The sequence below is a fragment of the Chrysochloris asiatica genome, unplaced genomic scaffold, assembly GCF_000296735.1.
Source record: "Chrysochloris asiatica unplaced genomic scaffold, ChrAsi1.0 scaffold00021, whole genome shotgun sequence".
NCBI classification, from domain to species: domain Eukaryota; kingdom Metazoa; phylum Chordata; class Mammalia; order Afrosoricida; family Chrysochloridae; genus Chrysochloris; species Chrysochloris asiatica.
Genome location: NW_006408539.1, coordinates 7,706,947 through 7,724,872, shown reverse-complemented (window position 1 = coordinate 7,724,872; position 17,926 = coordinate 7,706,947). Strand labels below are relative to the sequence as shown.

General features: G+C 42.2%; 1 protein-coding gene across 9 annotated transcripts in view; it reads left to right on the top strand.

Annotated features, from left to right (window-relative positions):
• The window catches only part of TCF4 (transcription factor 4), a 450,711-nt gene that overhangs the window by 241,887 nt on the left and 190,898 nt on the right, over positions 1-17,926 (top strand). The gene's annotated exons all lie outside the window — the stretch shown is intronic.

The window sequence follows — 17,926 nt, the reverse complement described above, 5'->3', positions numbered from 1 at the left end:
CTGGTGCAAAGCTCCCAATTTCTGCACGAGAGGGCCTGTTCCTGTGTGTCTGGTTTCGGGGATCAGTGCAGAGATCACTAGAGTTTTAGGGAGAAGAAGTCGACAACATCCTTCCTTTGCCAGATCGTCATGGTAGAGGTCTCTGTCTCTCCGGGACTCTTGTTTCTGGTCACTGGGAGAAGCAGCTTCCTTGCTTGTCCCTGTATCCTTTCTTACTAATAGAAATTGGCTGGATTCCTCACAGGCACAAAGATTTCCTGTGCTGACTAAACGCAAGGCCCTGTAACTTGTGAAAGCGTCACCCTGCCCGAGTCTGGCTGAGAGTGTGCAGGGACTCGGACCCTCCCTCCTCGTGCTGGGAGCACATCCCTTGGGTGATACTGAAGTTTATTGTTTTTGCAACTCCCAAGGTGAGGTGAGAAGTGGCAGTGGGGCAGAGGGTGGAGCAGAGGTGTTGGTCTGTCTTGTGGTGGCTGGATTTCTGGGCCTGGGGAGGCTCCTTTGAAGACATTCTTGTCTTGGTGTAATATTTGTTGTATATCTGGATGTGGCCGCTTTAGCTTTTCTTCTCCAAAGTCTCCTACTGTTGCTGTTGAGTGTGGAAATTCCTTCTTTCCTACTTCTGCTTCAGTGTTGCGAGTCTTGTCTGAATCGAGTGTCTCTGTGCTTTGCATGGTCTCAGCAGCATCCATAAACAGTGTGATTACTGAAGGCTACATACCAGAGCGAAATTCTGGAATTTCCCTGAGTGAGGCAATAGAAGCTGAAGATTAGAAATGTGCATGTTGCAAATCTCTGCTTTTCGTGAATTTGAGACTAGAACAGACCCTGGTGCTCCAAGTAGTGTGTGCGTCCGTTCCTCTTGCACTGTATTATTGTTCTCTGAATCCCTGTCCCCAACACCAGCTAGGCAAACCAAAAAGAAAGGCAAAGTCTCCATATCGTATCTTGGGCTTCCAGTCCAAATAGCAGATCACAGCTGAAATGATTGCCCCCGGGTGCCAAGGTTAGTGGTACTCCTGGAGGGAGAGCTTTTATCTTCTCCCTTTTACTGCATTAGAGAGCTACCTCAGAGGGGCTCCGAAGGCTGTTTTCTCATGTCCCAACAATGTATCGTGTGGACTTCAAGGAATGAGCTTGGTTACTTGTGAACATGCTTTTTTCAGTCCCCACTCCTTTGTTTGGAATAGGGAAGTAGCAACAGGTAGTGAAATGCCCGCTCGCCTAGAGGAAGGAATTACTATTTTGACATGTATATTGTTTCCAAAAACTTCAGACCAATATATATGCATATATATCACAAATATAATAAATATCTGCAAATATATGTATTTCCATATGTTTCTCTTGAGGACTAGACGCTCATAGTATTAGACATGTGACGATTTTCAAATGTGGAGGTTTCAGCAGGAAAACAAAATTGTTTTCATTAAAAATAGTAATGGGATAATATATAAATTTATTAATGCATGTCCTCTTGAAATTTTCCAAAATAAGCACGATGATGCTTCAAAACCTTTGAAGTGGTTTGCAGAATGAACCAATAGGCAAACAAAAGTGGCCTAATTAATTTTTTTTTTTTTTCGCTTTTCACTAAATATGACCAAAATAATTTAAATCAAATTGAGGATACAAAATCACAGCCAGACTTAAAAACGCTCTCGCCAAATAACAACCTCATACTGCTTTTACTGGTAAAGAAAATAAAATTTATAATGGAAAGTCTGACAGAAATGAAAATGAGTGGAAATAAAGTTTTTCACAGGATACACAAACTTTAATACTGTAGCCAATAGCCAATACTTACAGGGCATAATTGAAGAAGAAAGAAGGAAAAGCATGTCATTTTAGTTTTAGCCCCGTGTGCTTTTTGAATAGGATATTTGATCATCGCAAACAGTTTCGAGTTGGTTGAGTGTGATCAGTTTCAAACAAGATGATTATGTCATAAAGAATGATTATTTAGTAGGCCAGAAATCTCTGCCCTTAAATGAAATTTCATCACTGATTATTGATTGTCAGGAACTTTACTTTTTTGCTTTCTGGAATGTAGCTCAAGTAAAACGCTTAGTTTCCAACCCTGGCTTTATATTGTTATCTTTTGGGCAAATTATAATATGTGTGTGTGTGTGATACAATGACCAGTCAAATTAGAATCTCATAAGTTAGGGTCTGGATGTATGAACTTTCTACAAAACTCCCCAGGCAGTTCTAATGTGCAGCTAGCTAGGTTTGAGGATATCTGAATCACCTCTTTCTAAAAGATGTGTGTTCAAAATCTGGCATTGTTACTGACCTTGCAAAAGATTTCATTGTCTTATCTGAGCTTGATAATTCAGTGTGTAGAAATATGGTGTGTATGTACTTCATTTAAAAGGCAGTGGAGATTAGGAATTCATTGAAAAGCAAGTAAGATTCCTTGAAACCTTTATACAAAATTCCCTAGCTGAACATATCGTCCTAAATCTTGTTTTCTCTGCCTAGTGAAATTTGAGGCTTTAAACTTATCCAAGTACTTTTTCAGCAAGTAATCAAAAAGGACTATTCTAATGAAGTTATTTGGTGTTTATTAGATCTTCAAACTGGCAGGCTTTAAGAATTGGGCCTAATGTAGCATTTTATTTTTAAGTTCCAGAAACTTTGAATCATTAGAAGAAACAGACTTTCTTTATTTGTAGCTTACTTATTAGCTCATAAATCTAGTCATTTTTGATTTATTAAAAGTAAACCTATAGTTGATAATGAACAAAGTCGTGTATTTAAAAATGGACTTTTCTTTTAACCATTTTTGTTTTTTCTGATAATCAAATTGTTGTTAAATGCTGTTGGGTCAGTTCTGACTCATTCTGACCTTGTATAGGATCAGTATGAGTTTACATTACAAGGAGCAGCTGATGGATTTGAACTACTGACCTTGTGGTTTACATTCCAGTGCTGATCCTACAGCACTACACCAGGGGTCAGACTACTCATTTCTAAACCTTTAGACTCTTACATTTTTCTTCTCAAAAGTCAAAATGAAAAGTGTATAAACAAAGAAGACATAGATAGCTTTTTCATTCTCCTTATGAAAATGGCTCTTTAGGCCCTTTGTGAATAGAAATGTATTTCTTATTTTCATTTGGTATAGTATGCTTTGATCTTTTTTCTTGTTGCTGTGTGCCATCGAGTTGTTTCTGACTCATAGCTGTTTCTGACCTGCGTGCTAAAGTCGAGTGGCCCCTACAGGGTTTTCCAAGCTGTAATCTTCATGGGAGCAGATTGCCAAACCTTTTCTCTTCAGAGACGCAGGTGGGCTCGAACTGCAGACCTTTTGGTTAGCAGCCAAGTACTTAATCATTGTGCCACCAGGTCTCCATTATAAGTTCAGTTCCTGAGCATTTGTCCCTCTCTCATCCGGGACCTGTGGTGCTGCATTGGCATTCCTCTCTTTCCTTTCTTGGTGCTTTTTAAAATCTGCCAGTACTGATGAGTTCGTTTTCTACCCGGATTCTGTAAACTCCAGGAGAGCTGGAGCTAGGTCTACTTTATGTAGCCTGTGGTCCTGCACCTAATATTTAGTTCTCCACCATCACTTTTGGAAATCATCTTGGGGTACAATCTGAATGCCAGATGTAGGAGGAGCACAGAGGGAACTTCTTTTTAATTGCTATGAAAACCATACTTTGTTTCAAAGAATGTCTTTTTAAGCTCTTCCTTCTGAAGATCGGGACTGAGCAGCTGAGCGCAGCACTGCCCTGGTGTGTTCACTGGTCTGGGGCTGCATGTCCTGAAAGTTTTGATTGCTGGAAATCATAGATGGTCTGTGATTCTCAGGATGCGGTTGAACAACAGGTCAGACAGTGGGACAAAATATTTAAAACCACAATGGTTTCCAATGTCCCGGAGTTCCAGAGCACTGTTTGAAGACAGTAGCTTGATTGATTTGAGGTATTGCTGCATTGTGTTCCCCTCTCAGCAGCGACCTGCACTCTCCCAAGGGTACCAGTGCTTCCCTTGCACTGGTGAGCAGGCATTTACTGGACCTCAACCAAGTGCTAAGTGAGGGACTGAGGAGAAAACAGTCTCCCCTAGCAGCCTTCTGCATTTTACAGGGAGAGACAATCCTCATTCGTTTTATTTTATTCCTAGCTTTTTGTTATGGAAAATTCTAAACGTATAGTAAAGTTGAAGCAGTATTAAAATAAAATGTTGTATACCTACCACTTAGATTGAACAGTTGTTGGTAGTTGTTACGTGGTTTATATGCATCTCATCTATATGAATACTCATATATGGGGGTGACAAAAAGTGCATGGGGAAAAATCTTTTTGTTCCATTTTTCCATGAACCTTTTGAAGCCCCCTCAGATATAAGTGTTTTGTTTTGTTTTGTTTTTTTAAGTGAACTAAGGAGCTCTGGTGTAGCGCTGAGGGTTAATGCGCCAGACTGTAAAGCCATTTGAACTGCAAGATCGGCGGTTCAATCTCACCAGCTGCTCCTCAGAAACTCTAAACAGGGTCTCTCAGGGTCAGAATCGACTCGATGGCACTTAACAACAACACAGGAGCTCTGGTAGTATAGTGGTTACGAATTGGGCTGCTAACCTCAAGGTCAGCAGTTCTAAACTACCAGATGTTCGGTGGGAGAAAGATGAGGCTTTCTGCACCCGTAAAGATTTACAGCCTTGAAAACCCTGTACAGGGTCGCTATGAGTCGGAACCAACTCCAAGGCACACAACAACAACATTTAAAAGTGTCAGATATAATTTCACTTTTAGATGTTTCAATAGGCATCTCCTAAAAATAAAAATATTTGCCTCTATGAACTCATGATGTGGTTCTGTACTGTAGGTTCAGCACTGGACTATGAACCACAAAGTTGGCAGTTCAAACCTACCAGCTGCGCCTCAGAAACCCTATACAGCATCCCTAAGATTGGAACTGATTCGATGGCACTTAACACCAGCAATAATATGTAACTAAAATATAGTTATCACACCTAAAGAAATTAACATTGTTTTCCTTATCTAATACCCAGTCCATAATTCAAGTTTCTGCAATTGTCCAACACCATGATAAAGTCTTCAATAGTTTTCTGCCTCCCTTTCCAGAACTGTCATTGAAACCTGCATTTGCTTGCACTCTTTAACATCTTTTTAATCTAGACTGGTTCCTTCCTTTCTTTTTACTTCTTTTTAATGGTTCTGACTTGAAAAGTCCAAGTCAGTTGTCCTGTAAAATATCCCCCTTTATAGAATTGTCTCGATTATTTCTGGATGGCACTGTTCAAGTTCTTCTTCTGTCACTCGTCTTGCCTAACAGTTGGAAATTAAATCTAAAAGCTTATTCAGACTTGGATGAAACATCCTCAGCCCAAATACTTACTGAATGATGCTGAGCACTTCATTTCTTCTGGAGGTGTATCATATCAAGTCACCCTAACGTTGGGGATTTGAGCTTTAATTGACATTGCTAAAGGTGGACGTTTCCTCGTGATAATTAGTCAGTAACCATGATGTTGGTGCTTTGACACTGGGAAATTTCCCTGTTCCCCAACAACCTTTGACCCGGCAGCTTAACTTGCATTCATGATTCTTGCCTGAATCAGTTGTTTTAATAGAAGGTTTCAAATGGTGATTTAAAAAAAAAAAAAAAATAGAAAAGAAAATCCACTGCTCCTTCTACATTGATAGCAGCCATTCTGTTGAGGAGAAGAGCTGGCATTCATGGCTCCTTTTAACACTGTCAATTTTGAATGCACCCTACATAGACAAGGCTCACTTTAATAATCCTTGTTTTTAACATGTGTGCTTGCCTAGAAGATGCTTGGAGGCATTCAACCATTGTTTGGATTTCTGGCATACTGATAAGAAAAAAAGTTACAGCTCTGGCTAATGGTTAGAAAACCATTCATGGTAGAAGGTAGGAGATACCGGTAGATATGTTATCTTGCAGATTAAACTAGTAGTTTTTGTTAAAATTTGGAATTTTTGAGACTTTCTAGGCCCCTGACAGTTAGACTAATTTTGCAATGAGCCCTGGAGTCTCGTGCTACCTCACTGTATTCTCTTAACTACTATTAGGTGCCTTACCAGGTTGTCCATCAGTGACTTATGGACTGACAGACCCTCATGGGTTGCTGTGATTTCCTGGGAAGTTGCATTCTCACGAATCAGCTAGAAGGAAGAACCAATCCTGGCACTGCACCTTCCAATGTCCAGGTGTAGTTGATGAATGAATATATAGATGTATGAATTTCTAAAAGTTAACTTACAGGACAACAAAAATTAATCTAGACTGGACAATCTTTTGGAGTGTGGTGGCTCTGTAGAATAATCACTGAACTACTAACCAAAAGGTAGACATCTCCAGCCCACAAGCTGCTCCACAGGAGTATGATCCTGCTCCCACAAAGATTTATATCCTTGGAAATTCTATATGGGGTCGCTATGAGTCAGAACTGACCTGATGGCACTCAACAACAAGACAACCTATTGTAATGTCTATGGAAGCAGATTCAAGATCATGCACCTTGTAAGTTTCAGAGCCAGGCATTGAATTAGAAAAGATCTGGTGTCAAAGCCAGTGTTTTGTCCATTTCGTTTCATCATGCTCCCCAAAGCCATTGTGGAGTTTTCTGACTCAGAGGTTTATATCAGATCCCACCTAGAAAACCATTTATATCAGATCCCACCTAGAAAACCATTTATATCAGATCCCACCTAGAAAACCAGACCTGTCCTGGTTCCTAGTCTCTCAGTACATGTGTGTTGCATTGGATGGAACTGTCTGAAGACAGCCAGGTGGAGGGGTTAGCACAAGGTGAACTTGGGTCCTGTTAGAAATGACTGGAATAGGTCTTGCCAGGATGGCATTGGGGTTTGACAGCACGGGGTCACAAAGCTCCTGGATGCCCAGCCTTTGGATTTGTTAACTATAGAACATCTAATCTACTCTGAATATTATGTAGCATCTTCAGAATTAGCATGTGCGATTTCATGAAAGCCAAAGAGGACTTCCTGTGAAAAGGCTGGAATAGAATATGCCAATTCACATTTAGCAACAGCATGAACACTCTTAAATACGTACAGAGTACGTTCTGGCCTTGCTTTATGCACAGTGCAGGCAGAACGTGGTTTACTGCTGCAGGAGTTTAGTTTCATTGTAGATCATGTTGTTTGTTGTTCCCAAACCACAGGAACAGCATAGAGCAAAAGTCCCTAATAACACTGTTAGCTTCTTCAGTGTGACCCAGTAATTTCTTATTGTGACGTTTAACCCACTTGTGAAGTACATGGAATGACAGAATATGTATTGGAAGCCCAGGAGAATTTTATAAAATAGTTCAGGGCAGCTAGATCATAAAAGGTCATTGAAATTGCCTTGAAATGATGTATAAGACACCACCAAAGAAACGAAGGAGGACTGGTGACCCAGTGGTTAAGTGCTTGGCTGATAACAGAAATGTTGGCGCTGTGCGATCAGCACTGCTCTGTGAATCTTAAGGTCGGCAGTTCAAACCCACCAGCTGCTCCTCAGAAGCCCTGTACAGGATCGCTATGAGTCAGAATCTACTGATACCGCTTAATAACAACTAGCAATTAGGTCTGCAGGTCTTCATCTTTGTATTTTTGATACATGAAGTGAAAGGATGGGATCGATTAATGATGACTAAAGAGAAATAATTTAGCACTGAGGTGTATCTGATAAGAACTAATGTTGAAGTATATTTGAATATCGGGATATCAGTATAGTCCACAAATTAAAGAAAAGTCGCATGTTCGCAATTCAGAGCCGCAATGCTTTTTCCTTTGTCTGGGATCATGCTTGACTTTGAGGAATAGTCCATTGTAAGTCTTTGCATAGAAGCCCAAGTCAGAAATGTGGGGAACACACAAAGATGTCAATAAAACTCTGTAACCTGAAGTCCGTGGAACACTCGGAGTTTTTGTGAAATAGACACTTTTGAAACCACAGATATCCCTGAGCCTGTGTTGTGCCTGGTATTGATAACCTGCTTTGACTCGAAGAAACCCATTCTTTGAAAAAGCATGTGTGTGTTTTGAATGTTTATGTGGGTGTGCTTATATAAGCTTCCACTCACAGATTCACAAAACTGAGTTGCTTGAAATGTGGACCTCTTCTGTTCAATGTGGTATTTATTGTCTAACAGAAGTAGTTTCATGGTGAGGAGAGAACCAGCAAGGATGTTTACTTAGTTGCATCTGATTTAGCATTTCTAACACACACTTTTTTTCTCCCATAGTATGGCACTTATTTTAGTTAGTTATTTCTTGTACTTGATAAAGAAATAAGTCAAGCTATGGGTGACTGGGTCAGGCAGCATTTTAAGCTGGACATTTTACAGATTTCGTTAAATAAAATGTATTACCACTGCAACATTCTGATGGTATTTAATGAACCCTATCATGTGGTGCTGTGGATTAATGCGCCAGACTGCAAAGCTGTTTGAATTGCAAGGTTGGCGGTTCAAGCTCACCAGCCGCTCCTCGGAAACCCTATCCAGGGTTGTTATGGGTTGGAACCAACTCGACGGCACTTAACAACAACATATATCCCTTTGGAGTCCTGGTGTGGCTCTGTAGGATAAAGTACAGAGTCGCAAGGTCTGTAGTTCAAAAAGTCGGCAGTTCAAACTCATGAGCCACTCCTTGGAAACCCTAGACAGGGTTGCTATGAGTCGGAACCAACTTGACAGCACTTCACAACAACGCCATGTATCCCTTTGGACTCCTGGTGTAGTGCTGTAGGATCAGCATTGGACTGTGAACCACAGGTCAGCAGTTCAAACCCATAACTCTTCCTTGGAAACCATATACAGAGTCACTATGAATCAGAACTGACCTGACAACACTTAGCAACAACAATGACATACAGCCCTTGGAGTCTTGGTGTGGCCCTGCATGATAAGCACTGGACTGCTAACCACAAGGTCAGTGGTTCAAACCTACCAGCTGCTCCTCCAAAACCCTTTACAGGGTCACTGTGAGTCAGAACGGACTTAACATCACTTTAACAACAAAAACATAGATCCCTATTTCCACTTGCCTTAATTTTCAAAAGACATCTTCCATTTAAGGCTCTGTGGTTTTGAAAAATTACTGCCTATAGCCCATTTTCTGGCCACCTTAAAGCCACATTTGTGTGCATTGGGAACAAGGACAATTCAGTTATAAAAAAATAATGAGCAAAGAGCATCCTTGAGGTTTTCCATTGGTGACCATCCTCTGGAGCTCGGGATACGTGGGTCATCGTGTGCATACACACACAATGATCCAAGCTCATTTGTACCGCAGCAATGAACAGCGGGGCACTGAATCTTTTTGGTTTTATTGGTGTTGTATATAGTAAGTTATTAAATTTCATCCGTAATACACCTGCAGTAAAATAACAAAACATTGCTGCACTTAAGGAACATGTGTGTGTGGTACAATGCCCTCCCCCATCATCTCAAGCCCCCCCCCCAACAGCTGCTTACAGATTTCAAGATCCATTGTATATATTCCCTTGAGCCCATCTCTAATAATCGAGACACATCTGCCATTGCAGTATTATAGGCATATGTAGTTTTATTGAAAACTATACCTGTAAAAAAATTAAATAACTCCTACCTCAATTAAATTGGCAAGCTACCTTTTGAAAAGATCATATGGCGCACCTCTTGAGACCCAGTGAGTTCATTTTATTCTTATATTACAAATCACTGTGATATTTTTATTTAGCCAAGTAACTAGCTTTCCTCATACTTTGATGATAAGTCACTTGCATCTAGTCACCTTTCTTCTTTCCCCCTCACTCCTCTCTACCTTTAACAACAAAATACCATGCAGGCTCTAGGAAGCAGGCACTGAGAGGAATCTGGTCACAATAAACATAAGATCAAATCAAAGGTGGGGGGAAACAAACACTTTTACGTGCCGCTGAACTCTGGCGTGATTGTTAAACTGCTGTGTGTTACATGTTACTGTAACAAAATATATATTCTCATCGTGTGCTTAGATTGCGATGTCTGCAAGCTTCTTTGAGCCGTGTGTGATCATCACAATGGCAAGAGAGACTAGGAGCCGGGAAGAGTTAGTGGTCCATACAGGTGAATGTATCAAGGTGGGCTCTTGTTGGATTAAAGCCAGTCATTTGACACTGATTGAAAATTGGGTCAGTATTAGATGTCTTGCTCACTAGAGAGGTCTCCTTGTTCTCTGATGCTCGCAGTGCTGCGAGTGTCCTGGAGTGGCGCTCTAGAATAAGCACTGGACTGCTGACCACGAACTGTTCCTCGGAAACCCTATACAATGTCACTATGATTGGAACTGATTTGGCGGCACCCAACAGTATTGGATGTTTATAAAAATTAGTTTTTCCCAAAGGGCTCATAGTAACATATTTAGTGATGTCGAAAGGTTCTGACCAGTTTTATTTTTACTTGCATCTAGTTCTTCAGGGAGCGTTAATCTTGGTGTTACAACGATCTAGCCAAAACCAAAAACCAACCAAGGAGCCCTGTTGGTGCTGTAGATAAGCCAGGACTGGTAACCACAGGGTGGCACTTCAAGAGCCCCTGGCTGCTCCATGGAGAAGGGTGAGACTACTTGCTCCCATAAAGATTTACAGCCTTGGAAATATTTTATAGGGTCACTATGGAGTTCTGGTGTGGTACTGTAGGATAAGCACTGAAATGTAACCACAAGGTTGGAGGTTCAGATCCATCACACGCTCCTCGAAAACCCTATACGGGGTCCATGTGAGTCGGGACTTGCTCGACTTAGTGAGTGAATGAGAACCCCCAATTTTTTTTTATATATTTGTTTCATATTATCATAGAATTATGTCCACTAGTATGATAGAAAAAATATATACCCTTATGGGGAAATAAGGTGGTTTTTTATTACTTTATTTCATAGAAAGGAGAAACATTTGTGCATGAATCTCCTGAGGGGAGAGTAAGAGGAAATCCCTGTCCCAAAGAAAGTCTGGACTCAGAAAATAAATCCTCTGCCACTCCTAGTGTGGCGCTGTAGGATCAGCGCTGGACTGCAAACCATGAGACTGACAGTTCAAATCTACCAGCTGCTCCTCCATTAAGGGTCAATATGAGTTGAAACCAACTCAACAGCACTTAACAGCAACAGAGATGGTCACACATAATTGGTGTTACAGAGTGAAATAACAGATAGCTATTAGATGATGGTTGCTATGGGAGAAAAATAAACAATGTCAGTTGCTCCTGAGTCAACTCCAGGTTGTGTGTTATAGAGGAACTCATAGGGTACATCTTTGGGTTTCCAATGACTAACTGAAGGAACGCTGGTAGCGTAGTGGTTATGAATCGAGCTGCGAAACTGCAAGGTCAGCAGTTCCATGGGAGAAAGATGAGGCTTTCTGCTCCTGTAAAGATTTACAGCCTCAGAAACCCTGTACAGGGTCACTATGAGTCGGAACTGACTCCACGGCACATAACCACCAACCACCAACTGATAACCAGTTGGGATTAAGAATAGCTATAAGTTTAAATAATGAATTGACTTTTTTTAAATGACTACTGATAAAATCTGTGGTCATTTGGTTCCCCTGTGGGTTTCCAGGAGCCATGCGATAGTACCCAGTCCATGGTTTTCTCTGTCCCACTAAGGGTCATGGATATGAGCCCTGTGGTGCTGTGATTACACACTTGACTGGCAATTGGCAGCCACCCAGTGGCTCCATGAGAGAAAGACTTGGTGATCTGCTCCCCCCAAAATGACACCCTAAAAACCCCAGAACTCAGGGGGAAAGTTCTCCTCTGTCATACAGGGTTGCCATGAGTTGAAGTCAACTTGATGGCACCTACTAGCGTCACTTTACTGCAAAACACAGGGTTGATGGTTCAAGCCCACCAGCCATTCTGCAGAAGAAAGATGAGAATTTTGCTCCCCAAAAGATTTAAAGCCTCAGAAACCCTATTCAAGGTCGCTGTGAGTCAGAACCAACTCATAACACTTACCAACATGAAAACAGCAGCAGCAGTAGTTCACAGGGATTCAAGATAGAGGGAAAACAAAACTCTAGGTGGCGCTGTTACTTCTAACGCAGATCCAGAATCCTGAGGGAATCGGGACACCTGACCTTGGGAGGGTTTTTAACATTGTATGCATATTTTTATTTTTCAAAGACATTCAAATTCATTACGGAGTTTAGACAAACTCTTCAAGTAAAACCTATGCACAAGTTGAACACTGCATCTTAACTCAGGCCTTATCACCCCATTGAAAACCTATCACTTGGACTTGCTGCCCTTGAATGCCATTCAGTCCCGTAAAAACATCTATTACCACTACTTCTGAACTGTGAGGTCTGTCTGTCACGCCCAGCTCCACAACTCACAACTGTCATGTGGCGAGGGACTGGTAGAACACAACATCAGTGGTGGTAAAAGATTTGCTGTGGACAATGAAACACAGCAAAGAAGACTGTCAGCAGCTGCCACAGTGATGACATCATCCCTCAGGAGTCTTTGAACATTTCTGCCGTGGTCTCAGCTAGAGAGGAGTCACTACATGGACCTAGTCACAGGCCCACTCCCAGTTAGCTATCAAGTTAGACTTGCTTGAATTTGTTTTGGAAGTTCGTACTCTGGGTGCCATCTTGTCTATGGAGAAAGCGATTAAGTTTGGGGTTTGTATGTGGGGGCAAGGGTTATTCTTTGACTGACTTCTGGAGAACTTGTTCTCTGCTCTCTTTTGCAGTCATACCTGTGCCTTCTAAGTTCATGCGCTCCAGGCTGTGTCCATTGCAGACGTCATTAAAAGCAGATTTTTCATTCCATTGTAGCCTCGGTAACAGCACTAATCCTCTTAAGTTTCCTAGTGCGACAAGAGATATGTGTAGATGCCAAATTTGGAGGCTCCCATGGACTTCCATCTAATGTGTCATCTAATTAATTGCCTGTGCTCTAGGTAGTGATAGAAATCCCTCTAGAAGTAGAATGTAGAGGCTCTCCATCAGATCTGTGGGGCAGTCCAGCTCAGTCAGTAATCGGAACAGTTGACAATACTACATTCCATCAAGCCTTCATTTTGTGTTTTCTCGTTGGTATTTACTGTCATGGCATAGTACTATCTTGATGGTGGTGGTAGCATGTCGTAGAGTCAGTGCCGACTCATAGCAACTCTGTATAGGGTTTCTGAGGCTGTAAATCTTTATGGGAGCAGAAAACCTCATCTTTCTCCCACAGAATGGCTGGTAGTTTCGAACTGTTGACCTTGAGGTTAGCAGCCTGACTCATAACCACTATGCCCCAGTAAAGGTCAGGCTATCACTATCTAGATATCAACTAATAACTATAAATTCATATTCTTAAATCTGCTCAGGTATACTTCTCTTGAGGCCCTAGTAACATTACAAGACATGTGAGTGGAGAAAATGACAGAATTCACATAGCGGTTTTATGCTTCTAAACTGAAATTCCGTGGAATGGAACTCCTCTCAGGATTGATCCTTGGCTTAGTGACTGACCCCCAGCCACCATCTAAGAAAACTCTTTGTCCCTTTACCCATACATCCTCAGTTAGATCCTGTGTATTCTGCTTCTAATAACCTAATCACCATAATTGCTGTCCCTGCCCCTCTAATCCTGTTGGCCTTGGATAGCATGGTGAGCGGGCTCTTAGTAACCTAGCCCCTGTCTTGCATTCCAGCCTTGCCATGCATACTGGGACCAGTGATAATCCCACACTGCAACCATACCAGGCCCCTGAAGGACTCTATCATGGTTCTTTCTGACTTTCCCAGGGCTCTTCCACTGTCCTCAAATGTTTTTGTTCTTAACTGTCTTCTTCTCTTCACCTTATATTCTTTTTTATTAGATAATATATATTCCAATCAAGATTCAATCCATGCATTACTTCCTCTAGAGAAGGTCAGAGTTGTAGCTAAAGAGAACTAGTTACCTCTCTTTTATGCTCGTTGGTGGACTTCCCTTTCTTTCCTAGTGGTCAACACACTCCCTCTACAGCCAGACTAAGACAAGGACAAGGCCTGCCAACTCTATCTTTATCTCAGTAGATAGAGTAAGTAAGTGCTAGCTCAAGATGGAGTGGATGTACATGTAAATACACGAACCAACAACAGCAACGCAAATTATATTTGACTAGATAACATATGTCAGCACTTTCATACAAATTCTTGACTTAAATGGATCATAACAGTGACCTAAGAGTTAGGAACTATTTCTGTTTTCCATTTGATTGATAAAGAAACTGAGACTCACCACCCCTTCTCACCACCACTACCATAAGTGGCAGAGATAAGACTACAGAGTCCAAAGTCCTCTGACTCCATATTTGCCATTTCCCTCATTGTTTCTCTGTCCCTGACTGAGTCTGCGTAGCTTTCTGTCCCGTTGTGCCGTCGAGTCGGTTCCGACCCATAGCGACCCCGAACAGGGTTTCCGAGGCTGTAAATCTTTATGGAAGCAGAAAGCCTCATCTTTCTCCCGTGGAGCAGCTGGTAGTTTTGAACTACTGACCTTGTGGTTCACAGCCCGATTTGTAACCACTACACTACCAGAGCTTTCTGTCCTAGCAAGTGACAAATAGAGTCATCTTACAGATGGTTCTAGCTCCCCTCTCACTTGGGTATCCTCCATAAAGGTACTTAGCGACTTACTGTGCCAAGACTTATTTCTGTGTAGCTCAAAAGAGGGTATGAAGTCCCTAGCAATTTCTATCAATAGAGCATTGCCCTTTCAGAGCCACAAAATGGAGTATATTGTACTGTTTACCTTAAGTAAGCTTTTTTCTTACAGTGTTTGACACTTGTCTATGGTAGTAACTCTCTATTTGGTAATGGTATAGAGGGACCATGATCTCCCTCAAAGTGGGACAAGGCCAAGACGCTCAGAGAAGTAGAGCGGCCTCTGTGTTTTCTCCCAGCTTTCCCCCTCTGTCATTCTCCCTGGCCCCCTGTGCCTGGCAGAGGATCTGAAGTGCTAAGACGTGGCTGAGTTGACTAGATCGTGACTTGCTTCTTCATGTTTCCACTACATGGTGCTTTCCCTTGTAACTTTGAACTAGAGTACAGGGAAAAAAATAAAAGTCGTACAGTGATCGTGAGCTCAACTTTCATCATTTATATTGAAATCTCTAAAGATAGAATTTTTAGAGTCAGAGGAGGCCTAATGCCACTTTGTTGCTGCGGGGAAACTCAAGGTGCAGTGATATTCAGAGACCTGATCAGCATCACACAACAGCCTTCCTCATGTGGACCCACACAATGTGTTTAAAAATCCAGTCGCATGTAACATGAACTGTTTCCTTCATGTCTTTGTAGCATCATTTCCACAAGAGCACACGGCCATCCTAGACCATTGAGTAATAGCCAGTAGCAGTCTGAAACTCCTCCCGAAGAATTTTCTGGGCGAATGTCCCTTTGTTCAAGTACCACTGAATCACACTGTCACAGAGCCAGAGGGTGTCGTTTGCTTGTAAATACTGAGTTTTTGAAATGTCACTGTAACACTGGAAAAATGTTGTCTCAGAAGGTTGCCAAAGTGACAGAATCCCGACATTGTAAATACCAGCCAGCACAAGTACTCATAAATGACAGGAATAAAATCTACTTGACTACATAATAATCACTGATAACACTGTTTACTCTCAGTGACCAGGAGCTGTGAACTTGGATAAAAACCACATGTGTGCAGATATCATTCATGTATCTGAGCCCGTCAACTTTCCAGAGTGTTTTGATGGAAAAGCTCCCAAAATAATGTAAAATACAATAACTAAGAAATAACTGTGTCAGATAGGGTGGTGGTAGGCCTTAATGGAACTAGAGCGAGCTCTGAGAGCTCATAGGACTGATCGATCTGCCATTGCTCTTGTGGCGACCACACATGTCCTGTTTCATGTGGATCGAGTCCTTGAAGGTCCATTGACCACAAGCAAGAACCTATCCGCGTCCCATGTTCCCGAGGGAATGAAAATGTGGAGTGAACTTAAGAGGTGGAAAACTTAAGCACACCAAAAAGCAGGATCCTATGAGCACCTACTACTAGACTTTGGTGTTGGAGGGCCAGAAGGATGGCTGGCTCTCCCTGCAGTCCTGATACTTCTATTATAAACAACACAAAGTTGCTCTCGATCTGATTCCAACTCTTAACCCCGTGTATGTTGGAATAAAATTGTGCTCCTCGGGGTTCTTTCTTCCAAGGCACCTCTAGGTAGATTCGAACCTCCAACCTTTTGGTTAGCAGCCAACTGTGTTAACCATATGTGGTACCCGGGCTTTCTCTTAGTGACTGCCTCTTCTCTTGCATTTCCCGCATAAAATTGGCAGCTGGGTATCAGGAGCTCTAAACAGAGATGGACACAGTGGCAAGCCAGTGCTCCGTCACCCTCTGTGATACGGCTTTGTGTCTCGCTGCTAAACAGAAGCACCCTCCTGTCCCCATCTTTCAGGCTGAACTCAGGGGCTACTGGCAAGTACTCAAGAGGATTGGGAGTCCTGGTGTGGCACTGTAGGGTAAGCACTAGACCGCTAACCACAAAGTCGGAAGTTCAAACCCACAAGCTGATCCTCGGAAACCCTACAAAGGGTCACTGTGAGTCGGAACTGACTCGACGACACTTAACAAGAGCAAAAGACTCAGAGTAGACCTAGTTTGGCGCTGTAGGATATCCATTGTGCTACTAACTGCAGTTGGCAGTTCAAACCCACCATGTGCTCCTTGGAAACCCTGTACTAGGTCTCTATGAGTCGGAACCGACTTAACAGCACTCAACAACAGAGGGCTAGAGCCTCCCTGTATTCTCTCTAGATGTGTGGTTGCCAAAAGAGACAGCCTAGTGATTTTGCACCCCTAGGGAGTTGTTCCCACCACCGCTCCAGAGCCGTGGGTCTAAAATCATTTTTCCTTTATGCATCCCTGTGTCGTCTGATTTCTTTTCTTTTTACAATGAACATTATTTACTTTGTTCACTAAAATTTAATGGTGGCGTTCAATATTAGAAATACTCAGTGCTGATGAGATTCTGGGAAAACTGTAAAATTATACATCGGAAATTGATATTTGACTAAGAAATCATAATACCTGTGCTCCTTGGGTTTTAATACTTAGGAAAGAAGTATTAAGCTGAAGCAGAAGATGCCCAATTTAGTATTAGCTGCAACAGTGATGGAGAGGTTGAAATGATCAGGAATGTTCAGGGCTGTGTCACTGAGGAGCATGTGATGGGGGAGTATTTGGGGTCCATGGATAGTTTTGATGTGGATGACAATACATCTTGAAGAGTCCAGACAGAGGAGGGAGCAGGTGTGTCCTAAGCCCTTAAGAACTCAGTGGGTTGGCCTGGCATCCTGGAGACACGGTCATTTAACCCTGCCTTGGGCATTCCCTGGACAGGGACCCTGGCAGCTGGCAGAGCCTTGCTGTATGAGTTTGACTGATGGAGTGTAAGTGTTGGTGTTGGTGAGGCAGTGGTCAGACTCAGGCTCTGCCCTGGCACCAGTCCTGCCTGTGTGGATCATGAATGCTGACAGAGATCGAATGGCTTCTTAGATTTCTATCAAAGAAAGACAGCTTTGTCTTCCAGGGATGAGCTAAATGGCCGTGGCCATGTGGGGGTGTTACCTATTGAGTAGCAAGCAGTGAAGGTCTGAGTGCCCATACTCTGTAGGATCTGACAACTGTGTGCGCTGCCTTTAAACCTCTGATTTCAGTACCACTGGACCCGGAAGCAGAACTGGGCAAACCTTGTGGTAGATGTTGCCCTGAATTTTGATACTTTCTTTGACTCTCAAAGGATAGAGGACCCTCATCCCCAACACCTATTCTTCCCATGTCTCCTTTTTACTCTCTTCACAGTCATTCAAAAATGAGTTTATCAAATTACTTGACACTTTCTTTTGGGCATGGCAGTCCTTTAACTGGGCTTTGCTGTTAATG